The sequence below is a fragment of the Pseudophryne corroboree genome, chromosome 6 (assembly GCF_028390025.1).
Source record: "Pseudophryne corroboree isolate aPseCor3 chromosome 6, aPseCor3.hap2, whole genome shotgun sequence".
NCBI lineage: Eukaryota > Metazoa > Chordata > Amphibia > Anura > Myobatrachidae > Pseudophryne > Pseudophryne corroboree.
The window spans coordinates 136,777,908-136,804,778 of NC_086449.1; the positions used below are offsets into that span (position 1 = coordinate 136,777,908).

The window sequence follows — 26,871 nt, forward strand, 5'->3', positions numbered from 1 at the left end:
CCACACAGCAAATACAGGCACACACAGTCACAGGCAATGCAGATAATTATTATGACAATAAAACTTCACTGGACTAGTATACGTACAGATATATATATATATATATATATATATATATATACACTGCTCAAAAAAATAAAGGGAGCACTTAAACAACACAATGTAACTCCAAGTCAATCACACTTCTGTGAAATCAAACTGTCCACTTAGGAAGCAACACTGATTGACAATCAATTTCACATGCTGTTGTGCAAATGGAATAGACAAGAGGTGGAAATTATAGGCAATTAGCAAGACACCCCCAATAAAGGAGTTGTTCTGCAGGTGGTGACCACAGACCACTTCTCAGCTCCTATGCTTTCTGGCTGATGTTTTGGTCACTTTTGAAAGCTGGCGGTGCTTTCACTCTAGTGGTAGCATGACACAGAGTCTACGACCCACACAAGTGGCTCAGGTAGTGCAGCTCAACCAGGATGGCACATCAATGCGAGCTGTGGCAAGAAGGTTTGCTGTGTCTGTCAGCATAGTGTCCAGAGCATGGAGGCGCTACCAGGAGACAGGCCAGTACATCAGGAAATGTGGAGGAGGCCGTAGGAGGGCAACAAACCAGCAGCAGGACTGCTACCTCCGCCTTTGTGCAAGGAGGAACAGGAGGAGCACTGCCAGAGCCCTGCAAAATGACCTCCTGCAAGCCACAAATGTGCATGTGTCTACTCAAACGATCAGAAACAGACTCCATGAGGGTGGTATGAGGGCCCAACGTCCATAGGTGTGGGTTGTGCTTACAGCCCAACACCGTGCATCCTGCCCACAAAGTTGTTAATTTGACACTAGCAAAACACTTCTGTCACTGAGGAAGTGTCAAAGCTTTATTACAGGCATGATATGGGAGGCAGAAGGAACAAATAGGTTTGGACTAAACAAGAAAGGTACAGTATGTATGCAAAGACAGGAAATAAAAGCTTAATTAGATGTATTATAGCAGATCACTGTTGCAAACTTTGGAATAAGTCCTGTTTTTGCTTGTCTGACGGGAAAACCTGAGCCTATTACTGGGAAGTATGTAAGAATGATAATCATCTGCATGAGATGTGTTTCTTAGCTGAATGGAGATAAATGAATTAGGCTCTTGTTACGCAATGAGTCAGACGCATTGCCAGGAATTATGTAAGTAAATATGTACTCTGGCTGGTCTGAGATTCCCGCTGCTGTAGTGTCTGTATTAGTGGAGGACCAGGACCTGGAGACCATCCAGATGATATACAAGCCAGCAGAAGACACCTGAGTCTGGTGGTCCGTCAGCCCCACTGTCCATCTTTCCTTCCCGACCAGGATGTTCCCTTACTGCCTTGTCTCTGTGCCACATATATCGGTGCTGTCAACGTGCCCATCTGTCTCCACATTTCTCTCCTTCTCTCTCCTACGCTTCTGCATACAGATGTCTCCCACATGTCTCCCCTGCCACGCTTTCCTGTCCTGAAAGTAATCGTACTTCCATTAGGAATGTAGTCAATATGTTGACATTACAATGTCAACAGTTATAATGTCAACATTGTTAAAATGTTGACATTGAACATGTCGGCAAGAGCAGAATGTCAACATGTGAAATGTTGACATGTGAAACATGGGAATTCGGCAAGGACCAGCAGCAGAGGGTTTGGGTTAGGCTATGATGTTTTGCGTACATCTCCGATGGTGGGGAGTCTGCGCAGAATGGGTCCTGTGACGTCGTACAAGTGCCCACCTGAGCCACATCCTGACTGACAGGCTGCAATCCTTTAGGATTGGCTGGAGCTGGGCAGTGTTCCCTGGATGTGCCGACTCAAGAGTCTACTGACAGACTGCCTGGCCCCACCTACACAGCTGCCAAGACCAATCTGAGTAACCTCAGGGTTTCTCAGATGTCCGGATGATCTTGCAGATGTTCCGATGCTGTGTCTTAGGATGCAGCACTCAGATCTGCGATGCCGGCAAGAAGCCTCCTGCGGCATTACCATATTTTCACATCATTGCTGCTTTCATAGATATAGCAGTGATGTGCACTGCATCCACCTCTGAATCAGCCCCAGAGACCAAAAGAGGCTGTCATTATACCAGCAGCACTGTGTCCATGTAGTTCTTCATTAGGAAGCCAATTGCAGGATTCTATTATCAGCCACTTAATACAGACCTTCAACTGCCAGCCATTTGCCACAGAGCCCACGCTGCGCCATGTCACACAGAGCCCGACTGTACAGATACAGGCAGCATCAGACTGGCTGACTGGGGAACCACTTCCGCTCCATTTATGCTGGTACAATGATTAGGAGCACCAGCCCTGCATCGCAGGTAATTGCAGGAGCGAGTACAGAGAACAGGGTGCCTCTAAACATTGTCCCAGCATAACTGGACCAGAGGCGGTTACCCGGTCAGGCAACACGCACACACCTACACACACTGCGGGTTTTTTTTTTGTCAGAAGCTAATTGACCTACCAGTATATTTTTGGATTGTGGGAAGAAACCAGAGCAACTGGAGGGAACCCATGCAAGCACGGGAAGAACATACAAACTCCACATAGTTAGGGCCTTGGTGAGACTTAAACTGAGGGCCTCACTGCCCTTATTTAAGTGTGTAAAGTGCTTTCATTTTTAATGTTCGACAATACCATTGCCAGTAGTATAACTCTCTAGAAATTATTAGGGATTTTCATATTTATATACAATATACAGTAAAAATAGGATTTTAATTACCTTTTCTCAGAGTCCGTAGGGGATACTGGGAATCCATTTAGTACCATGGGGTATAGACGGGTCCACTAGGAGCCATGGGCACTATAGAAGTTTGATTGTGTGTGCTGGCTCCTCCCTCTATGCCCCTCCTACCAGACTCAGTCTGGGAAACTGTGCCCGAGGAGACAGACATACTTTGAGAGAAGGATATAGGAAAGGCAACCAGAACAAGAGGAAAGCATGCTAACCAAACTTGCAAACAGGGACAGCAACAGCTGAACCAAACAACATTACTGGCTTGGATCATAGGGGTATATTTACTAAGATTCGTGTTTCTGCCAATTAGGTGGGAGTTTGAACTTGAATTTTATTGGACGTATTTTTCTGCAACTTTTTGTAATCATTTTCGGGAATTTACTAAGCTGCCGAGTTTTCGGTTTTCGTATTTTTCGATGTCGATGTTAATCATATTTTTTCCCCTAAAATCACGGCCGGATTAGTGTTTTCCGGCCGAAGATGGGGTTTTCCCCCCGGATTCGTAGTTTACATTCGCGGTAGTGTTTTAGGATGTTGCGACAGCATTTCCACTTGTACTTTCGTTTTTATCACTCGAACGTGATTGGTTGTGTTTCAGATGCCGGAGTGTCTGTGCAGCATAGTATAAATACGCCCCAAACCGTCCGAACCTCGTGGGTTTAGTTAGTGGAGAGGTGAGAGGTTGTTTTGTGGAGTTGGTGAGTTGGTTTGTGGATTTGGTGAGGTTTTGAGAGTTCTGACTGCTGTATTGTGTATGAGAGTAGTCTTGTCATTCTTGTTGTGTTGTTTTTTTGGAGTTTGTCTTATTTTTGGTCCTTGACAGATTTTATTTTAGTCTATTGTCAGTGTTTGTTTGTTTGTTTGTTTGTTTGTGTGTGTGGTGTGTAGTAGTAGTAGTAGTGGAGGACTGTGTTATTTGTTTTTGTTTTTCTCAGTGTTAATTATTGTTTGTCTTTAGTATGTCAGACTTAGAGGTGGGTGAAGTGGAGGAGGTCAGTGAGGTGGAGCAGCTTAGTGAGAGGGAGGAGGTGAGTGAGGTGGAGGAGGTTAGTGAGAGGGAGGAGGTAGGTGAGGTTGCTGCTGCAGCCTCTAGTGACAGTGACAGTGATGCAGCTCCGCAGCCATGCACCACTACTAAGACTGGCCGCAATGTCAAGTTTAGTTATGCAGAGAATGTGGCTTTGGTGCGTAAGCTGATGAAATATCATCATCAGCTGTTTGGCCGTGAGTCAGCAAAGGTCACATCACGCAAGAAGAGTGTCTTGTGGGGAAAAGTGGTTGCGGCTGTCAATAGCGAGGGTGCGGTCAAGTAAACAGAGGACACGTGTTGCAAACGCTTTTATGATATAAAGTGTGGCATGTGAAGGCGAAAATGGCCAAGGAGGCGATGTCTGCTCGACAGACAGGTGGGGGACATCCCTTTATTGCAAAATATCTGGAGTACGAGGAGCCCATGAGGAGCATAATTCCTCCTGAAGTTGTCGGGGCTACTTATGTCCGGGGTTTGGATCGGTCCAGGCAGGATGGTGAGGTTTTTAAAAAAATATATTTTGTCATTTCTAAGTGCGTTTTACAAACATGACATCTTCTATTCACTGTATTTGTTTGTGTAAATTACTTTATGCATTTCTGTTTAGTAGTTGTGTTTTTCCCCCCACACAGATTGGAGTATGCATATTTAATTTGTGTCTGGAAAAACATAATCACATTACTGCAGTTGTTTGTTTTTGTTGAATGGCTATGTTTTCATACTGTATACTTTTTTGTGTGGATCATGAGGCAGAGGCACTTACTCTTTGCATTTTAAAATTGTCTGCAAATGTAAAATGTGGGATCCGGTCTGAAGATCGACAGTATCTAGGTCGACAATGTTTAGGTTGACCACTATAGGTCGACAGTCACTAGGTCGACATGGATGGAAGGTCGACAGAGTTTCTAGGTCGACATGTGCTAGGTCGACAGGTCTAAAGGTCGACATGAGTTTTTCACATTTTTTTTCTTTTTTTGAATTTTTTCATACTTAACGATCCACGTGGACTACGATTGGAACGGTAAAGTGTGCCGAGCGAAGCGGTAGCGGAGCGAAGGCACCACGCCCAAAGCATGGCGAGCGAAGCGAGCCATGCGAGGGGACGCGGTGCACTAATTTGGGATCCCGGTCACTCTACGAAGAAAACGACACCCAAAAAAAAAAAAACCTCATGTCGACCTTTAGACCTGTCGACCTAGCACATGTCGACCTAGAAACCCTGTCGACCTTCCATCCATGTCGACCTAGTGACTGTCGACCTATAGTGGTCGACCTAAACATTGTCGACCTAGATACTGTCGATTTGATGAACCACACCCGTAAAATGTATGTCTTGCATTCCAAAATAGCTAACTTTGGTATTTTGGCGTATTAAGCGTGTTTGTCCTTTTTTACTGTTGTTTTACGTTATTTGGTGGTGGTGTTCACTTTGTTTGTCATGTGAGAAAAGTACTCTTTTTGGTTTGCTTGTTTGTTTGTTTGTGGACAATGTGTTCTGCATTTAGTTTTTATTTTTAAATGGAGCACTATTTTTTTTTTACATTTTTGGGATGGTGTAATAGTGTTTGTGGAATTGAACACATCATACTGTTTTGTTTCCGCCTACGTTAATTCTTTTACACTCCACATTCTTTAAAAACATGATTGTCATTTGTAGTGTTGTGTGTTAATGTATGTGTTTTTTTGTGTGTTGCTATTAGTGCTTAAACATTAGAGTGGTTGGAAATGTGAACTAAGCACATGGACCAATTATGTGTGCATTTTTCTACGTTTGGTTCCCGGACAAAGTACACACAATATACACTTTAAAAAATGTGGCTGCGTTTTTAATTTTAAAAATATGTAATTACTTAAGAAATAAAGAAAAGGTAATGATGTACAAATTTGGATTACACAGTATTCACAAAAAAAAACACGCTTGTCATATCTTCACAGTGGCCAAAAAAAACAACAGGGCACCCTGCCTCCACTCAGGCACAAGATGATGTTGTTGATGATGATGGTGAAGCAGCTAAAGTTACAATTTATGGACATATTATGAGTGCAAATGATTTCGCACAACATTAATTTTTTTGGGGGGTATAGGACCATCCACACAACGGCTCATTTCCAGAAGGAGGCGTCCTGAGGATACTGGCAGGCAAAGACATATGGTTCACAAGAGACACAGGCTGGATGTGCACACCAGACAACACGAGTCACCACCTCAACGACGCGTATCAAATGTGTCCTCAAGGCCACCATTCCAACTATTGGAGAGTCCGCAAACACGGGAACCACAATCCCCTCAGCTGCCTGGTGAGTAGAAAAAAACAAACATTAGTACACATACTTACACAGGGCACTTTAGAAATAATTAGCCTGGTTGGAGACAACACAATAACATACGTATGGCTGAACAACAACAACAACAAAATGCCTAACAAATGTTATGGATTTAAAGCTCTACACTAATTATATGTGTGTCCACTTCAGCCATAGAGTAGCATATTAAGATGAAGATGCTGCGACAAAAGCACAAGTGCAAGCTTCACAAGGATTAGATCAGTAAAAAATGGTGTGTGGTGATGTAGTTAGATGTAGTGTGGATATCCTGCATACCCATATAAAATGTTGTGTAAGCAATCCTAGTTTAACACACGTTTAAACAAGCCATAAACAGTGTTTGCACAGTAAGGGGGTAATTCCAAGTTGATCGCAGCAGGAAATTTTTTAGCAGTTGGGCAAAACCATGTGCACTGCAGGGGAGGCAGATATAACATGTGCAGAGAGAGTTAGATTTGGGTGTGGTGAGTTAAATCTGCAATCTAAATTGCAGTGTAAAATAAAGCAGCCAGTATTTACCCTGCACAGAAACAAAATAACCCACCCAAATCTAACTCTCTCTGCACATGTTATATCTGCCTCCCCTGCAGTGCACATGGTTTTGCCCAACTGCTAACAAACTTGCTGCTGCGATCAACTCAGCATTACCCCCTATGTTGTGTATTTCTGAGATGGATTCGGATTAATATTACATTCTAAAGCAACACATCTAATATAGTAGAGAGGCATGGCCTTAATGTAACTGGAGTATTGATGTTGTTGGCAACAACCCCCATTTGAATCATCTTTATCATGTCTTGTCCCAAAAAAATTAAAAACACATATTAAACCAATATATGTCTACATAAACTCAAATGTTGTTCCATTACAGCCCATACAGATGACGACAACAATACCCCAGACCCCCAGCATGCACACAAATGGAGGAAAGCTTTGTATTACATCTCCAGCCAATCAACCAAACAATACCTACAACACTACCTGTGAGTACGCCTCCAACAGAAACAACACCTGCACCACAAATCAGTCCACCATCACCACAAGTGACAACACAGGATCAGGTTTTTTGGAATACTTGGTCAACCCAGCAAGCAAATAACCTGGTTTGTCTGCTTAGTCAGACGCAATTTCTAGCTAGTCTGCCACATCATCTTCCCTGAATTAGTCGAAATAGTAGTCAGCTAAATGTGCAAGTCACTCGAATCGCCAACACAATGGAATTAATGCGTGCCAACAACATACATATGATGAACACATTCCAGAGAGTAATGGATGAACAATTGAACAATACAGACAGCATCAAAACTACCTCAACATTTTGGAAACCAACCAAATGTTAATAGAAAGCATCAGACACATTATGGAGAGTCACACTGCAGCTACCAGAGAACACAATGCTACTCTGAGTAACCTGAGCCAAAACCTCAGTTCCCAACAAGCATTACAACCAAGCACCAGCTCAGGAACCACAACTCCTATCATTTCCCCACCAAGGCGATCCAGCCGTACACGGACACACGTCACTGGGAAAGGTACATCAGCCCCCAAAGTGGCCCCAAAAAAATTGCCTTTAGGTGTTGGTGTTCATTCTGTTTTGGAGGCAAAAACTGGGTCAGTTTAAGTGTATGAAGGAGACTGAAAATGTAAATTTGACATCATTAATCACTCCCATAGTGTGATTTCTTAAAATTCCTAATCACTCTCAGTATTACATTACCATTATGACACTTCTTTACAATAACAATCATAATCAGTATTCCTTGGTCAGTATCCATATTCTTTCAATTTACAATCAGAATCAGTATTCCTTGGGCAGTATCCATATTCTTTCAATTTACAATCAGAATCAGTATTCCTTGGTCAGTATCCATATTCTTTACAATAACAATCAGAATCAGTAATACCTGAGCATTATGTCATTTAATTGGTAAAAAAAAACCCCAATCACATTGTTAGCAGGACATGTATTTGCATTATGTCAATGTCATGACTAATTCTGTTAAATGTGCCTTTATTGGTATTTGATACAATGTTTTTTTTTTGTAGAGGTGTGATTATGCCATGTTTTATCACAATTACAATGCCATGTATCCACATTATGAAGATGTTAATTGTAACCATTATGTTTTAAAAAAAAACATTGCGCAGTTTCATAGAAAGTAAACAAACTAATGTCTTAGTTAATGGCTTGTATTTGTACTCTGTGGTTTGGCCACAGAGTATACACACAATCATACGGCCTTAAACAAGGAAAACAGCCCAATAAAATTTTGTGCTACAAAACACATGCTTGTCTACCTGAAAAACCCATGAGCACCACACATATTACGTTCACACATATCCAACAAATATATTACACATGCATCAATTGTATGTCAGTAATGCATTGTTCAAAAAAATAAAATTATATATATATATATATATATATATATTTATTTGTTAAACCCAACAAAAAAAACATAACAGAGTTAGACACATATACTTACCAGAAAAATTATACTGGGTTAGTTCTTGCCTTACCTGCCTCCCTACATCTGTACTCCAAGTGTCGGCAGATGTTTCTAAGGGTGTGTACACACGGTGAGATAAATCTGTGAGATTTTGACTATATAGTCAAAATCTTATGAAAAGTTAGTGCATATCTCATGGTGCTAAGCAGCTTGTGATACAGATTCGATCTCGATGCGCGCTCCCGTGGGGTCGGTATCGTAAGGCTAGATAGACTGTGCAGGCAAGTCAATCTTGACTATCTAGTGTACAATCTAGTACAAAGTCAAAATCGTTCATAGACAAAATTATAAGCACAGATAGTCAAAATCTGTACTATCTGTGCTATCTGGGCTCTGGGGGAGTTCAAGGGAAATCGCATAGTCAAAATCGAACATAGCAGGGATCTCACCGTGTGTACACACCCTAACTCCTCTACTTGCTGACTGTTTTCTTCATACTCCTCATCCTTATCAACATGTGGCAGATGTTGTTGCAAACACATGTTATGAAGAAAACAGCAGCAGAACACAATCCTAGTCACCTTTAAGGGACTATACAATAAAAGGCCAGCAGACTTATCAAGACACCGAAACCTAGATTTCAGTACCCCAAAACATCTTTCTATCACATTCCGATTGACCTTATGTGCATGATTGTAATTGTGTTAAGAAGGGGAATCAGGACGGGTCATGGAGTCAGAAGCCAAGTGAAACAGCCATATCCCCCATCACCTGAAAGACATATATAGTATAGACTGAAAAGTAGGTATTCAGCAACACATTGCTGGGCATTTATAAAATATATACATTTATACACATATCTAGTTACATACCCAGTAGCCATCCATCGGGCATTTATCTGGCCTCAAATTTGTCAAAGAGGGATGACTGACTGAGGATGAAGGAGTCATGGCAGCCACCAGGGTAACCAGCAACAACACTCATTATTTTAAGTTTTGCATCACAAACCGCCTGGACATTAGTAGAGTGGTCCAGATGACGATTAGTATAAATATACTGCCTTCCCCTAGGTGGTCTCAGCTCAACGTGTGTGCAATCTATGGCACCTAGCACATTGGGCCTGCCAGCAGGGCCACAGAAAGCTATCCTGACTCCATGCCACTGAGACACCTGGGTAGGGAAGCAGATAGAGGCATCTATGTGTGGTTGCAAAGCATCCAACTCCTGTGTGTACATTTGAACAAATGAAGTGAGTGAGATTAGTACAACTAACAACAACAACAACAACACTGTGTAATGTAACATTCTGCATAAACTACTTTGGCATAGATGAGTATGTATGGTATACATCACCTGATTTAAGTATTTTGAAAAGGTGGGCTGTGAGATTCCAATGACATTGCCACACACAGCCTGAAAGCTGCCAGTAGCCAGAAAGTGCAACACAGCCAGGAGTTTGTGCAGGCCTGAGACAGAGCAAGAGCATGCTGTCTGAGGGTCTAGGTCCAGTTTTACAAGGTCATATAGACGGAAAATGTTGTTTCTATTTAGCCAGAACATCTGTATGACCTGGTAATCAGCCAATGCGTTTAAGTTTAAACGCCCTCTAAAAAAACGAGGCCTGCGCAGCCACCGCAGCACCTGTACAACCTGCTGATCATGTTCAGTTTCATGACCCTGGTTTTGTTATGAACCACAGGTAGTGGTTCATTCCTATTTTATGTTTATAAAGTTGTCTTGCATGCCAGGATTTCCTGTTGCTCTGTTTTAGAATACTCTTGTCTGCTGCCGCTGGTGAGTCTGTGTAATTGCAGCTTATTCCCATGTGTTCAGCCTCACCTGGCTGCTAATTGCATCTTGTCAGTTTGGAGTCATGCAACAGGGCAGCTGCATGAGATTATTAATTAGGCCTCTCTGTTATATGCTGGCTGACTGCAATTCACAGACGCTGGTGATATTTCTGGGTATCCAGTCTGCTTGAGTTCTGAGCTTGGTTCCTGCTAGTTCCTGAGCTTCCTGTGTCGATTCCTGTGTCAGTCCCTGTGTCGATTCCTATGTCTGATCCCGTGTCCTGCCGTGAGGCGTTCCTGTCCTGAGGTCCAGTGCCTTTGCCTGTGCCTGGTCAAGTTTCTGGCTTCTTGGTGTCCACCGGTCTTTCGTTTGGGATTCCGCCTGTCCTCCAGTTCTAAGAGTCTGTGTCAGCAGCATTGGGAGTTCCTGTCCGTTTGCCAGTATTCGTACCGGTTCCGTGAGTAGCGGCTCTGCCGCGTCCGTCGGCCTAGGCCGCTGTATTCCATTATTATTTCTGTCACTGGTGTTTTGCAGAGGGTTCTGCTTATGCTGTCACCGCCGGTACACAAAAGTATTGTGTGGGCGTGTGGTCAGCATTTCCTTTGTTGTTCTTTTCCTTTGGCGGCAAACCGCACATACATTTAGTTTTAGGCTAGTTAGTAGCCCCTGGCTTTTGGTTGTTTCAGTAAGAGGGCCCCTTGTTATCACCCTGTCTCAATACACTCTTTGTCTCTCATTAAGACCTGAGGGGGCATCGAAGTTGGGCAGACGTAATCCGCCCGGCTGCCATGGGCTCAAGCAACCATAGTCTCGCAAGAGTGTACTGACAGCACGGGCGAGACAACGGAGATAGGGCGCCAGGGGCTATTCCCTTTCCATTCCCCTTTCCCAGCATTACGTTCCCAGCCATACCACAAAAAAGAAATAAAACTTTTTTTCTTTTTTGGCCCAGTCCAGTGTCTAGTCTAGAATCCAGTCCGGTGTTTAGAATCCAGTCCGGTGTTTAGAATCCAGTCTGGTGTTTAAAAAAAAAAAAGTCTTGTTTTGTTTAGCAAAAATTTAGTCCTGCCTTGTCTAGTCCTGCCTTGTCTAGTCTTGTCTAGTTTTAAATCCTCCTATGTCTACTATGCAAGCCCTGCAGGCATCTCTCGCAGCCCTGAACTCTGTTTTCAGTGCTTTGAGACCAGAGCGACTAGAAGTTTTGCAGCAATCCCTAAAGCAACTGCAAAACCTTCTGACTAAAATCTTGCTCATCTTGCCAGAAGTCGTTGAGAGTACATCTATCTCTAAAGAGACTCTTGTTCACAGTATGATGACAAGAGAATCCTCTGGTTTAACTGAAGAGAAAAGGTTTAAAAGTTTTCTGCGGCCCAGGCTCTCAGAAGAGGAGCGTCTGCGTCGCAGAAACTTAAACTTATGCCTATATTGTGGGGGTTTAGGCCACTATCTGCAGACCTGTGAGTTGCGCAAGCCAAAGTGTGGTGACGAGTCTTGCCCTCTGGCCAAGTTGAGTCAGGATACAAGACCTACTCCTGTCTCTACTGTGGCAGAGGTACTTGTCACACAACCCACACTAAAAAGCTCTCTGTCCTATAATTGGGGTCCTTGGGCAAGGGAGCCCCATCATAGATTTAGGAATCAAAAGAGAATGTTTCTCTCCTCTCTTGAGGTTCCTGTTGAAGCAGAGTTGCAAGCCCCTGGAGTGGTGCCCGATGCCCAGGTTCCTGGAGTGGTGCCTGATGCCCAGGGTCCTGGAGTGGTGCCCGATGCCCAGGGTCCTGGAGTGGTGCCCGTTGCCCAGGGTCCTGGAGTGGTGCCCGTTGCCCAAGGTCCTGGAGTGGTGCCCGTTGCCCAGGTTCCTGGAGTGGTGCCCGTTGCCCAGGTTCCTGGAGTGGTGCCCGTTGCCCAGGGTCCTGGAGAGGTGCCCGATGCTCAGGATCTTGGTGCGGTACCCGATGCCCAGAGTGCTGGAGCGGTACCCGATGCCCAGAGTACTGGAGCGGTACCCGATGCCCAGAGTGCTGGAGCGGTACCCGATGCCCAGAGTGCTGGTGCGGTATCCGATGCTCTAGCTTATAGAGGGACATCAAATATTTTAGCTCAGGTTTCCATACCAGAAGGGGTCTCAGAAGCTGTTACTCCAGGTAGGGACTTGAAGAGCGCAACCCCAGAAAGGGTATCTGAAACCATAGTTCTAGAAGGGAACTCGAGAAGCAAAACCCCAGAAGGGATCTTTGAAGTAATATCCCCAAGTGGGGTCTCGAGAGACGCAACCTCTAAGAAGGGTCTAGAGGTCGCTTCCCCAGGAAAGAACTTAAGAGGTGTAGCATTAGTGGAGGTGCTGAAGGTTATAGCTTCAGCAAAAGTTCCGGAAGTCATAGTCCCGGGAGAAGTTTTGATAATTATCGACTCAGAGAGGGAGGCCGATGGCTCGGTCCCAGTGGGGGAGGCCGACGGCTCGGTACCAGTAAAAGAATCGGAGGCCACTGCCCCAGCGGGGTTCCCGGAGGCCACTGCCCCAGCGGGGTTCCCGGAGGCCACTGCCCCAGCGGGGTTCCCGGAGGCCACTGCCCCGGGTGGGGTTCAGAAAGTCACTGCCCCGGGTGGGGTTCAGAAAGTCACTGCCCCGGGTGGGGTTCAGAGAGTCTCAGCCTCGAGTAAGGTCAATAGTGACCAGGTCCTAGCAAAGCACTCCAGTCAGTCAGATGGGAAGGAAACAGATCCTGACTCTGATATCTCAACATCCATAATCTTTGATGGGGACTTAGCCCATTTTCTGGTGCTTTACAAACACTATTACATTATTATGTTGTCTAGACCATTTCTGGGCATCACTTCAGAGAACCTTGTGCTTTATCTGATTTATTCTTTTAGAGGAGAGGCTTTTGAGTGGGCGACCAGCCTAATGAAAGCTGAAGATCCCATTCTTCAGGATCCCCCAGCATTCAGTGATGCAATTATTAAAAGATATGGTTCCAAAGAAAATGGTTCAGGTTCCTCTAAGTCACCCGTCTTGTCTGTTGAGAGTCCACCAAATACTGTAAACTCGGCACAAGAGTCCCAGCCCGTTGTTTTGACTGCAGGATGTGCTTTTCTGACTTCTTCTTCTTCTAATAATAGTACTTTGCCAGAAAGTTCAGCTCCCAAGGGTAAGAAACCTGTCTCTGATTTGAACGCAGCCTTGCTGGGTGGTACCATCAGTTCAGACAATGTTTGGGGAATTACCTTGGTCAGACCTAAAGAGCTTTGTAAAAAGAAGAAGAAGAAAAAGAAATAATTTTTGACTCTTGCCTTGATATTAAAAAAAAAAGAAAAAAAAAAGATTTTTTTTTCCTTATCTTGTGTCAAGTGGCCACCGTCAGGGGGAGGGCACTGTTACAAGCTGTGGTTGCAGCTTGTGTCTGTTTTCGTGTCTGTTAGACCAGTGTCTCAGGTTTTTTTTTGTGTATCCCTTGTTTTGGATAGTCTGTATTTTGGGGTCCTTTGACCCCTCCTCAAGGGGGGGGGGGGGGTAATGTTATGAGCCACGGCTGTGGCTCATTTCCATTTTTGCATTTTGGTTATGTATTTTATGTTATACTTCTGTTCATGTTCCCCGTGGGTGTCATGGGGTGCTCGGAGCTCACCCTTAAGGAGGGGATACTGTTATGAACCACAGGTAGTGGTTCATTCCTATTTTATGTTTATAAAGTTGTCTTGCATGCCAGGATTTCCTGTTGCTCTGTTTTAGAATACTCTTGTCTGCTGCCGCTGGTGAGTCTGTGTAATTGCAGCTTGTTCCCATGTGTTCAGCCTCACCTGGCTGCTAATTGCATCTTGTCAGTTTGGAGTCATGCAACAGGGCAGCTGCATGAGATTATTAATTAGGCCTCTCTGTTATATGCTGGCTGGCTGCAATTCACAGACGCTGGTGATATTTCTGGGTATCAAGTCTGCTTGAGTTCTGAGCTTGGTTCCTGCTAGTTCCTGAGCTTCCTGTGTCGATTCCTGTGTCAGTCCCTGTGTCGATTCCTATGTCTGATCCCGTGTCCTGCCGTGAGGCGTTCCTGTCCTGAGGTCCAGTGCCTTTGCCTGTGCCTGGTCAAGTTTCTGGCTTCTTGGTGTCCACCGGTCTTTCGTTTGGGATTCCGCCTGTCCTCCAGTTCTAAGAGTCTGTGTCAGCAGCATTGGGAGTTCCTGTCCGTTTGCCAGTATTCGTACCGGTTCCGTGAGTAGCGGCTCTGCCGCGTCCGTCGGCCTAGGCCGCTGTATTCAATTATTATTTCTGTCACTGGTGTTTTGCAGAGGGTTCTGCTTATGCTGTCACCGCCGGTACACAAAAGTATTGTGTGGGCGTGTGGTCAGCATTTCCTTTGTTGTTCTTTTCCTTTGACGGCAAACCGCACATACATTTAGTTTTAGGCTAGTTAGTAGCCCCTGGCTTTTGGTTGTTTCAGTAAGAGGGCCCCTTGTTATCACCCTGTCTCGGTACACTCTTTGTCTCTCATTAAGACCTGAGGGGGCATCGAAGTTGGGCAGACGTAATCCGCCCTTCAAACGCGGCTGCCATGGGCTCAAGCAACCATAGTCTCGCAAGAGTGTACTGACAGCACGGGCGAGACAACGGAGATAGGGCGCCAGGGGCTATTCCCTTTCCATTCCCCTTTCCCAGCATTACGTTCCAGTGCTCCGGTCCTTGCAATAAGATCTCCTCAGACCAGAGTGCTGAAATCATAACAGGTTTCTTCCAGACTGATGGAGCAGTCTCAGGAATCCCACAGCACACAATACTTCACTGCTACACAGCCCAGCAGCCATTTCAGAGTGAGGGTTGTGAATAATGTGCTTAGGCCCCTTTTAAAGGCTCCAAAATTCAGGTGTGATTAAAGGTGAAGTTGAAACACATGTAAACATGCCAGCCAAAAGCAGGTCTATTTTTTTCCTGCGTTTTTTTACGATTCACAATTTTCTCACGGTCGCAACTGCAAATACGAAACCCTGGTAAATTACCGTGTTCTATACATAAACAGCCGCGTTTTACCGATGGTCTATTCATTCGTATTTGTGAACTCTGCCGGGAAAAACCATACGATTAGCCCCAACACTGCCGAGATTTGTGTATAGTAAATTCTCGAGATCACACTTAGAAGAAAAATACAAACTCAAATGAAATCGGGACCTTAGTAAATATACCCCATAGTTGGGATGACCTAGTCAGGAATCTCTTTCCTGGCTAGAATCAGCCATTCAACTTTCATGCCATTAAACGTAGCCATGGTAAGTTTTGATACACGAACGGGCCCTGTTGCAGAAGATCCTCTCGAAGAGGCAGAGGCCACGGATCTTCGATCAGCATCTTGAGAAGATCCATATACCAGGCCCTTCGTGGCCAGTCCGGAGCATTGAGGATTGCTTGAACTTTTTCCCTTTTTATTCTTTTTAGAATCCTTGGGATAAGAGGAATGGGAGGAAACAAGAACACCAGCTGGTAGACCCACGGAGTTGTCAGAGTGTCTACTGCCACTGCCTGTGGGTCCCTCAACCTGGAACAATACCGCTTGAGCTTCCATCATGTCAATTTGTGGATACCCTCACCGACGTGTCAACCACCGGAACACCTCCGGGTGAAGGCCCCATTCCCCCGGGTGCACATTGTGTCTGCTGAGGAAGTCTGCTTCCAGTTGTCTACTCCCGGAATGAAGATCGCCGACAACGCCACACCGTGTTTTTCAGCCCAGAGAATTCTTGACACCTCTGACACTGCGGATCTGCTTTTCGTTCCGCCCTGTCAGTTTATGTACGTTACGACCGTCATATTGTCCGACTGGACCTGAATGGCCTGATTCTGAAGAAGAGATGAGGCCTGCAGGAGGAATTGTAGATAGCCCTGAGTTCCACTATGTTTATTGGAAGAACGACTTCCTGACTTGATCATCTTCCCTGAAACTGCACCCCCTGGGTGGCTGCTCCCCAACCTCTGAGGCTTGCGTGTGTGGTTAGCAGAATCCAATTCTGAATTCCGAACCTTCAAACCTCAACTAGGTGAGAAGTCTGTAGCCACCACAGGAGGGAGATCCTGGCTTTTGGTGACAGACGAATCCTCTGGTTCATGTGAAGATGCGATCTGGACTACCATACAGTGTACTTAGTCAGGAGACTCAGTCCGTCCGGTGTAGAAGCTGCACGTCTCCATACCCTCATGCCACCATAATGGCTGACGACCCGCCGGCTTAGTACTCACCACTCTTCATTCTTCTAGCTCTGTTCAGGGGGCGGCGTGCTGCGGGAATGTACGCTCGCCGTGGTGGGACTTGCAAATAGTTCCCTCAGGAACTAGCATCCTGTCAGCGGGGAATGGGACCATTAACCCTTAATGGGATTGGGCTGTTCCCCCCACTAAGTCCCACGAAGTAGGCAGGCTGGTGCTATCCAGTCCTGCCTGAAAATAACAAATTTTAAAAATAAATGCAGAAAACTCTTCAGGAGCTTCCAGACACGTGACCGGCTCCTCCGGGCACATTTTCTAAACTGAATCTGGTAGGAGGGGCATAGAGGGAGGAGCCAGCACACACAATCAAACTTCTATAGTGCCCATTGCTCTTAGTGGACCCATCTATACCCCATGGTACTAAATGGATTTCCAGTATCCCCTAGGACATAAGAGAAATATACAATAATAACAGAGACCATAACAGAAGTAGAAAATTGGAGTGACAGTCCAAGGAATATAGGCAGAACATGCTGTATAGTACTCCTCACTTGTGGGGACCCTACAAATAAAATTGACAATAAGATATGCTAGTAATGCATACTTGCCTACTTTTAAAAACTAGTTTCAGGGAGATAATAGTTGGTAGTAGCCCCCCCATCGAGGGGGCTTGTCATGCTCCACCCAAAGGGTGTGTCTAACTCCACCTATGGGCGTATCTGTTGTCATTGTGGGGTGTATTCTGCAGTGGCAGGTTAAAAAACTAAAGTATTAAGTACAGCATGCAGCCAGAGGGAGTTTGTGTATGGGTGGCACGTGTAGTTGCAAAAATCATTACGTCATCATTGGCATTGCATCCAAGTCAGAATAAGCCCCAGGATGTGACACTGGTCTTAAATAAATGTATATTTTGATGCACACTCAGTTGCAGACATTAACATTAAATAATCAAAATAATAATCACAGATTCAGCATTACAATACTTGTGTTAAAGAAAAGCATGTCATTGCTTCCAGGATTTAGTTTTATTCCCCAAGGATTGTAATACTAAAATCTGTGATTAATATTTTGATTATTTTTAGTGTGTTTGCTCTTTTCAGGCCGGGGTTAAACAAATGAAAGATGAAAGACATAATAAACAAGGATCCGAGGCAGCTGAGTAGGTGAGGTCACCTTCAGCACGGTGGAAATACAATGGATTAGTACAGAGGTTCCCAAGCTGTGTGCCGTGGCTCCCTGGGGTGCCTCGGGACACTTGCAGGGGTGCCCTGGGTTGGTGGTCCAGGACCAATTCAAATTATTCATGGTCAATATAATAGGCAAAACCAGTGCTGGTGGCTGCCAGTCATAAAATATGTGGCCAAACCCTAAGGATGACATATAAATGCGATCTACTTAATGTAATATTTCTTTCTAAATTTCTCAATAAGAAATTTTTGGCCTAGGGGTGCCATGAAAAAAATGCTGATATTCTAGGGCGCCGTGATTCAAAAAAGTTTGGAAACCACTGGGCTAGGGTAAGTACTCAAGCCATACCTCCCAACATGACCCTCTCCAGGAGGGACACAATGCTCTGCTTCTGGACTTTTCTCTTAATTTATAATTGCTGGTACCCGTGTTGAACAGGTTGATGGATAAGAAAGGTGTTTCAGCACATGTGATGGCAATCATACACTAAGAGGGAAGTCCAAGAGCAGAGCATTATGTCCCTCTTGGAGAGGGTCATGTTGGGAGCTATGCCCAAGCTCTTTGGACTGTACTGACTTACAGATTGGACATTAATAAGCTGGGCTTACCCGCATACACTACCTTCTCAGCTGGTCACACATCCATGTCCTTGTTATAAATATATCATTTTTTTTTTTTTTTTTTGTTAAATTACCATAAATTGATATACTAATCCAGTGGTTTCCAAACTTTTTTGAATCACGGCGCCCTAGAATATCAGAATTTTTTTCACGGCACCCCTAGGCCAAACATTTCTTATTGAGAAATTTAGAAAGAAATATTACATTAAGTAGATCGCATTTATATGTCATCCTTAGGGTCAGTTGTGTGGTGAGGGACAAGATTTGCTTCTGTTTGGCCACATATGTTATGACTGGCAGCAACCAGCACTGGTTTTGCCTTTTATATTGACCATGAATAATTTGAATTGGTCCTGGACCACCAACCCAGGGCACCCCTACAAGTGTCCCGAGGCACCCCAGGGAGCCACAGCACACAGTTTGGGAACCTCTGGGATAATGGGTTTTCATTTCGAAGAGTCATTTTTCATTGATAAATGGTTACCCATGGGTTGCGCAATCTCTTGCGCCTTATTTGAGACCTTCAGTTCCTTTTTGCAGTGGTGCTTGGAAGCACGCACAGGATCGAAGGCAGTAGCGCATTATCTAGATGATTTTTTTCTGGTGGGGCCAGCACAGTGTGGCCGGTGCGGTCTGCTGTTGCGGGAACTCAAAGTCATGTTGGACGAGTTTGGTGTCCCCATAGCAAAAGATAAAACCGAGGGCCCGTCCGAAGTAATTACTTACCTAGGCATAGAAATTGACTCTCAGCTTATGCAGTGCAGGCTGCCAGCAGAAAAATTGAAGAGGCTGGGTAGGAAGGTCCCCTCAGCGCAATTGAAGTCACTTCTGGGTTCACTCAACTTTGCTTGCCGAGTCATTCCCATGGGCCGGATTTTCAAACGGCGCTTGGAGAGGGTGACGGCAGGGGTAAGAAGGAAACACCACTACGTCAGGATAAGCAGGGAGTTGAGGGAGGACCTGTGGGTTTGGGAGACATTTTTGCAGGAGTTTAACGGAGTTCAGCTGCGGCCCAGCAAACCTCTGCCAAACCACGAGCTGCAGCTCTACACTGATGTGGCAGGGGCGGTAGGCTTTGGCGCATACTGGAAGGGAGAATGGTGCACAGAGGCGTGGCCAGAAAGGTGGGCAGTCAAGGGCCTTACAAGGAACTTGGCAGCCCTGGAGCTGTTCCCAATTGTAGTGTCATCGGTCATCTGGGGGCAGAAAATGGCCAACAAGCACATACAGTTCTGGTGCGAAATAACATGGGGGTGGTACAAGCCATCAATAGCCAAAGCGCATCATCACCCCCAGTGATCAGGTTACTTAGGGAGCTGGTCTTGACTTGCCTACGGCATAACGTCACATTTAAGGCCAAGCATGTCCCGGGTGTGCAAAATGTCATTGCCGACGCACTCTGGGCAGCATTTAGGGCAGAGGCGCCACTGGCGAGCAAAACAGGCTTGACTTGCCCATCTCAACTTTGGCAGACAGTGGAGCCGATCTAGGGGAGCTGGTGGTGAGATCCCTGGCACCAAGGACTTGGGCGGCCTACGAGGCGGCTTGGAGGAGGTGGAAGCGGTTCCAGGCAGAAGGGGTAAGGTACCGGATTGGTACCAGACAGCGGCTATTGGCCTTTTTGAATAAGCTAAGGAGGGAAGGGATGTCGAGAGCCGTGGTGAGTGCTACAGGGAAGGAATGATTACACTAAGGATTTTTTAGTGCACACAATCTTGAGGAGGTGGGGCAGGTCAGAGGCCAGAGCCCCAGACCCCTGTGAGCCAGTCACCACCGACAGGCTGTGGGCGTTGGTGGGAGTGGTGTGCCAGGTATGTGGCAGCGAGCACGAGGCCATCCTCTTTAGGATGGTATTTCTTATAGCATTCGCCGAGGCTTTCACAGTGGGGGAGCTCGTGGCGGAGTCACGCAGGCGCACAGGCACAGGTTTGCTGAACGCGAATGTGGTACTGAGTGAGGAGTCCATCATCTGTAGAATACACAAGTCAAAAACTGGCCAGGCGGGTAGGGGTTGGTGGGTCCAGCTTAAGAAACGGGCGGACCCACGGGTCTGCCCAGTGGAAGCAGTGCGGTGATATGCGAGAGTCAGGCCACCGAGGGGAGGAAATTTTCTTGTGCAAGAGGACGCAGCTGCGTTAACAAAATATAAGTTCACTGCGGTCTTTAAAAGGTGCATAGCTGCGCTGGGCTGGGATGCAAGTTCAGCATGCATTCCTTCCGGATAGGGGCAGCTACATCAGCAGCCGTCAAAAGGCTGGCGGTGGAGAATATTAAGTGGCTGGGCAGGTAGAAGTCGGGCTGTTATAAAAGGTACGTTAGGCCGGTGGTCCCCACAGGCAGCAGGTATCCTGGTACGCCATGCATTCACATCCCCCCTTCCACCCCCCCCCCCCCCTCCTTCTTTCCGCAGGCAGAGCAGGCATTAAGCAAGTATGGATCATGGGGCACTCGTTCGTCCACTGGGCAGGAGCCTGGGCCGCCACCAGTCCTTACAGGCGTCACCTGGGGTTGCAACAAGAGAGTTGGTCAGTCAGCTGGTTTGGAGTCAGAGGCAAGGGTTGGCCGCAGTTGAGGAAGGCAGTGTTCAGAGCAGAGGTAGTGGTTGGCCAACCCCCGGATGTATTAGTCCTGCATCTGGGTGGGGAATGACCTGGGTAAGGAAAATTCACTAGACAGAACCAGGTGGATGAAGGAGGATCTGGTTTGATTGACGGAGGGGGGCTGTCATTACGTGCCTACTAGGTGGGCCGAACGCGTCCCCAACCACTGGTAGGCGGGGAGGCGGGATGCGGCATGCTCACAAGGTTGGGCCGAGCACGCCTTCACCCATAGGTATTCGGGGGGCGGGACGTGGCGTGCCCACTCAGTTGGGCCGGACACGCTCCCAGCATCTCAGTCAAGACCCTTGCTAACCTAGTTTTTCCTTGCCCTGCGAGTGTGTTGTGTTTTGGTATTTTGTGAAATAAAGCTGTGACCAAGGTTGCCCAAAAAGCGGTGTGGTCTCAAGTCATTGGTTAGTCACACGGGGGGGAAGGGGGTAGGGGTCACGGGTCACCGGTTAGTCAGCCTCTCCCCCTTATGGTCAGGATGGAGAGGGTAGGCAACTATGACTTAGGATCATGTTACATGTTGACAAAATTGAATTATCACAGAGAATGAACAATAATCCTGATGTAAGACACACAAATTATATATATATATATATATATATATATAGTAGAAAATATACCGCGGCACTCAGGGATTTGAATGAGTCAATTTATGTGTCAAAACTGCAACATGCAAGCTCCAACGTTTCGGGGCACAGCCGCCCCTTTGTCAAGGTGCATATAACCATAACAAGTGTACACACTTACCTAAATAACCAAGAAGCCCGCCACAGTGCTCGATGCCGTCCGGGTCCCGGCGTGTCCGTCCCCGGCTCGGCGCCTTCCAGCCGCATCATTAGGTGCGTCGCGTCGGGTTGCTATGGAAATCCGGCCGCCCGGCCCGGCGCCCCGTCCACGCTGGAAAAAAGAAAAGTGTACTTTACAGTTCCCTCATACCACCTTAATTATGAATACAACACAAGCATCCTTTATAAGCATGTAATAGACATATCAGCAATATAGTTAATTTGCAATATCCCTCCTGGTATAAACCAACATATATACTGAACTGTTGTTATAATGTCTAAATCACGAATCTGATTTAGACATTATAACAACAGTTCACTATATATGATAGTGATGAGCGGGTTCGGTTCCTCGGAATCCGAACCCCCCCAAACTTCACCCATTTTACACGGTTCCGAGGCAGACTCGGATCCTCCCGCCTTGCTCGGTTAACCCGAGCGCACCCGAACGTCATCATCCCGGTGTCGGATTCTCGCGAGATTCGTATTCTATATAAGGAGCCGCGCGTCGCAACCATTATCACTCGTGCATTGGAGATGATAGGGAGAGGACGTGCAGCGTTCTCTCAGTTTCTGTGTTTAGTGTGCTGCAAATATCTGTGCTCAGTGTGCTGCAAATATCTGTGCTCAGTGTGCTTGCAAATATCTGTGCTCAGTGTGCTTGCAAATATCTGTGCTCAGTGTGCTGAAAATATCTACGTTCTCTGCCTGAAAAACGCTCCATATCTGTGCTGCATTGTAGTATATAGTAGGAGGACAGTGCAGAATTTTGCTGACCAGTGACCACCAGTATTATATAGCAGTACGGTACAGTAGTCCACTGCTCTACCTACCTCTGTGTCGTCAAGTATACTATTCATCCATACCTGTGGTGCATGTTAGTTGTGCGCAATATATATAGTTGAGGACAGTGCAGAATTTTGCTGACCACCAGTATATAATATATAGCAGTACGGTACAGTAGTCCACTGCTCTACCTACCTTTGTGTCGTCAAGTATACTATCCATCCATACCTGTGGTGCATTTTAGTTGTGCGCAGTATATATAGTAGGAGGACAGTGCAGAATTTTGCTGACCACCAGTATATAATATATAGCAATACGGTACAGTAGGCCACTGCTCTACCTACCTCTGTGTCGTCAAGTATACTATCCATCCATACCTGTGGTGCATTTTAGTTGTGCGCAGTATATATAGTAGGAGGACAGTGCAGAATTTTGCTGACCACCAGTATATAATATATAGCAGTACGGTACAGTAGTCCACTGCTCTACCTACCTCTGTGTCGTCAAGTATACTACCCATCCATACCTGTGGTGCATTTTAGTTGTGCGCAGTATATATAGTAGGAGGACAGTGCAGAATTATGCTGACCACCAGTATATAATATATAGCAGTATGGTACAGTAGTCCACTGCTCTACCTACCTCTGTGTCGTCAAGTATACTATCCATCCATACCTGTGGTGCATTTTAGTTGTGCGCAGTATATATAGTAGGAGGACAGTGCAGAATTTTGCTGACCACCAGTATATAATATATAGCAGTACGGTACAGTAGTCCACTGCTCTACCTACCTCTGTGTCATCAAGTATACTATCCATCCATACCTGTGGTGCATTTTAGTTGTGCGCAGTATATGTAGTAGGAGGACAGGGCAGAATTTTGCTGACCACCAGTATATAATATATAGCAGTACGGTACAGTAGTCCACTGCTCTACCTCTGTGTCGTCAAGTATACTACAAAAGTTCAGTAAAATGACCCAAAAATCAAAATGAAAAGCGCCTGATGAGAAGCGAAAACTTGCCAATATGCCATTTACGACACGGAGTGGCAAGGAACGGCTGAGGCCCTGGCCTATGTTCATGGTTAGTGGTTCAGATTCACATGAGGATGGAAGCACTCATCCTCTCGCTAGAAAACTGCAGTGCCACTCCTAGATGGGCCAGGTGTTTGTGTCGGCCACTTATGTCGCTTAGCTTAGCCACACAGCTACCTCCTTGCACCTCTTTTTTTCGGGTGGTCTTCTGTTTGCCGGCGGTCGGGCTCCCGGCGCTCAGTATACCGGCGCCGGGAGCCCGACAGCCGGCATACCGACACTTATTTTCCCTCGTGGGGGTCCACGACCCCCATAGAGGGAGAATAAAATAGTGTGGCGCGCGTAGCGCGCCACCGTGCCCGTAGTGTGGCGAGCGCAGCGAGCCCGCAAGGGGCTCATTTGCGCTCGCCAAGCTGTCGGTTAGCCGACGGTCGGGCTCCCGGCGCCGGGATGCTGGTCGCCGGGAGCCCGACCGCCGGCCAGCCGTAGTGAACCCCTTTTTTTCTTTGCATCATGTGCTGTTTGGGGACTATTTTTTAAATCTGCCATCATGTCTGACACTGCAGTGCCACTCCTAGATGGGTCAGGTGTTTGTGTCGGCCACTTGGGTCGCTAAGCTTAGTCATACAGCTACCTCATTGCACCTCTTTTTTTCTTTGCATCATGTGCTGTTTGGGGACTATTTTTTAAATCTGCCATCCTGTCTGACACTGCAGTGCCACTCCTAGATGGGCCAGGTGTTTGTGTCGGCCACTTGGGTCGCTTAGCTTAGCCATCCAGCGACCTCGGTGCAAATTTTAGGACTAAGAATAATATTGTGAGGTGTGAGGTGTTCAGAATAGACAGGAAATTTGTGGAAATTATGGTTATTGAGGTTAATAATACTATGGGATCAAAATGACCCCCAAATTATATGATTTAAGCTGTTTTTGAGTTTTTTTTGTAAAAAAACACCCGAATCCAAAACACACCCGAATCCGAGAAAACATTTTCAGGGAGGTTTTGCCAAAACACGTCCGAATCCAAAACACGGCCGCGGAACCGAATACAAAACCAAAACACAAAACCCGAAAAATTTCAGTTGGTTTATACCAGGAGGGATATTGCAAATTAACTATATTACTGATATGTCTATTACATGCTTATAAAGGATGCTTGTGTTGTATTCATAATTAAGGTGGTATGAGGGAACTGTAAAGTACACTTTTCTTTTTTCCAGCGCGGACGGGGCGCCGGGCCGGGTGTCCGGGTTTCCATGTCAGCCCGACGCGACACACCTAATGACGTGGCTGGAAGGCGCTGGGCCGGGGACGGACACGCCGGGACCCGGACGGCGTCGAGCACTGTGGCGGGCTTCTTGGTTATTTAGGTAAGTGTGTACACTTGTTATGGTTATATGCACCTTGACAAAGTGGCGGCTGTGCACCGAAACGTTGGAGCTTGCATGTTGCAGTTTTGACACATAAATCGACTCATTCAAATCTCTGAGTGCAGCGGTATATTTTCTAGAGATGAGCGGGTTCGGTTTCTCTGAATCCGAACCCGCACGAACTTCATGTTTTTTTTCACGGGTCCGAGCGACTCGGATCTTCCCGCCTTGCTCGGTTAACCCGAGCGCGCCCGAACGTCATCATGACGCTGTCGGATTCTCGCGAGACTCGGATTCTATATAAGGAGCCGCGCGTCGCCGCCATTTTCACACGTGCATTGAGATTGATAGGGAGAGGACGTGGCTGGCGTCCTCTCCATTTAGATTAGAAGAGAGAGAGAGAGAGATTGACCTGATTTACTGGAGCTTATGAGTACTGTAGAACTGTAGAGAGTGCAGAGTTTACTAGTGACTGACCACAGTGACCACCAGACAGTGCAGTTTTATTTAATATATCCGTTCTCTGCCTGAAAAAAACGATACACAGTGACTCAGTCACATACCATATCTGTGTGCACTGCTCAGCCCAGTGTGCTGCATCATCTATGTATATATCTGACTGTGCTCAGCTCACACATCTTATAATTGTGGGGGAGACTGGGGAGCACTGCAGTGCCAGTTATAGGTTATAGCAGGAGCCAGGAGTACATATTATTATTAAAATTAAACAGTGCACACTTTTGCTGCAGGAGTGCCACTGCCAGTGTGACTGACCAGTGACCTGACCACACTGACCACCAGTATAGTTAGTAGTATAGTATACTATATTGTGATTGCCTGAAAAAGTTAAACACTCGTATCTGACTGTGCTCAGCTCACACATCTTATAATTGTGGGGGAGACTGGGGAGCACTGCAGTGCCAGTTATAGGTTATAGCAGGAGCCAGGAGTACATATTATTATTAAAATTAAACAGTGCACACTTTTGCTGCAGGAGTGCCACTGCCAGTGTGACTGACCAGTGACCTGACCACACTGACCACCAGTATAGTTAGTAGTATAGTATACTATATTGTGATTGCCTGAAAAAGTTAAACACTCGTCGTGTGACTTCACTTGTGTGGTGTTTTTTTTTTTATTCTATAAAAAACTCATTCTGCTGACAGACAGTGTCCAGCAGGTCCGTCATTATATAATATATACCTGTCCGGCTGCAGTAGTGATATATATATATTTTTTATATCATTATTTATCATCCAGTCGCAGCAGACACAGTACGGTAGTTCACGGCTGTAGCTACCTCTGTGTCGGCACTCGGCAGTCCGTCCATAATTGTATACCACCTACCCGTGGTTTTTTTTTCTTTCTTCTTTATACATACATACTACTACTACATCTCTTTATCAACCAGTCTATATTAGCAGCAGACACAGTACAGTACGGTAGTCCACGGCTGTAGCTACCTCTGTGTCGGCACTCGGCAGTCCGTCCATAATTGTATACCACCTACCCGTGGTTTTTTTTTCTTTCTTCTTTATACATACATACTACTACTACTACATCTCTTTATTAACCAGTCTATATTAGCAGCAGACACAGTACAGTACGGTAGTCCACGGCTGTAGCTACCTCTGTGTCGGCACTGGGCAGTCCGTCCATAATTGTATACCACCTACCCGTGGTTCTTTTTTCTTTCTTCTTTATACATACATACTACTACTACATCTCTTTATCAACCAGTCTATATTAGCAGCAGACACAGTACAGTACGGTAGTCCACGGCTGTAGCTACCTCTGTGTCGGCACTCGGCAGTCCGTCCATAATTGTATACCACCTACCCGTGTTTTTTTTTTCTTTCTTCTTTATACATACATACTACTACTACATCTCTTTATCAACCAGTCTATATTAGCAGCAGACACAGTACAGTACGGTAGTCCACGGCTGT

At 45.9% G+C, this 26,871-nt stretch overlaps 1 long non-coding RNA gene across 2 annotated transcripts in view; it reads right to left on the reverse strand.

The window, feature by feature from the left end:
* Positions 1–5,537: 5,537 nt before the first annotated feature.
* LOC134935051 (uncharacterized) overlaps positions 5,538–26,871 on the reverse strand; it is an 88,173-nt gene continuing 66,839 nt past the window's right edge. Inside the window, exons 3-4 of one of the 2 annotated variants that reach the window (XR_010179866.1) lie at positions 21,695–21,844; positions 5,538–6,072 (exon numbers count right to left, since the gene is read on the reverse strand). This is a non-coding gene — a long non-coding RNA (uncharacterized LOC134935051). The remainder of the gene's footprint in view (positions 6,073–21,694; positions 21,845–26,871) is intronic. The other variant, XR_010179865.1, reaches the window with a different exon arrangement.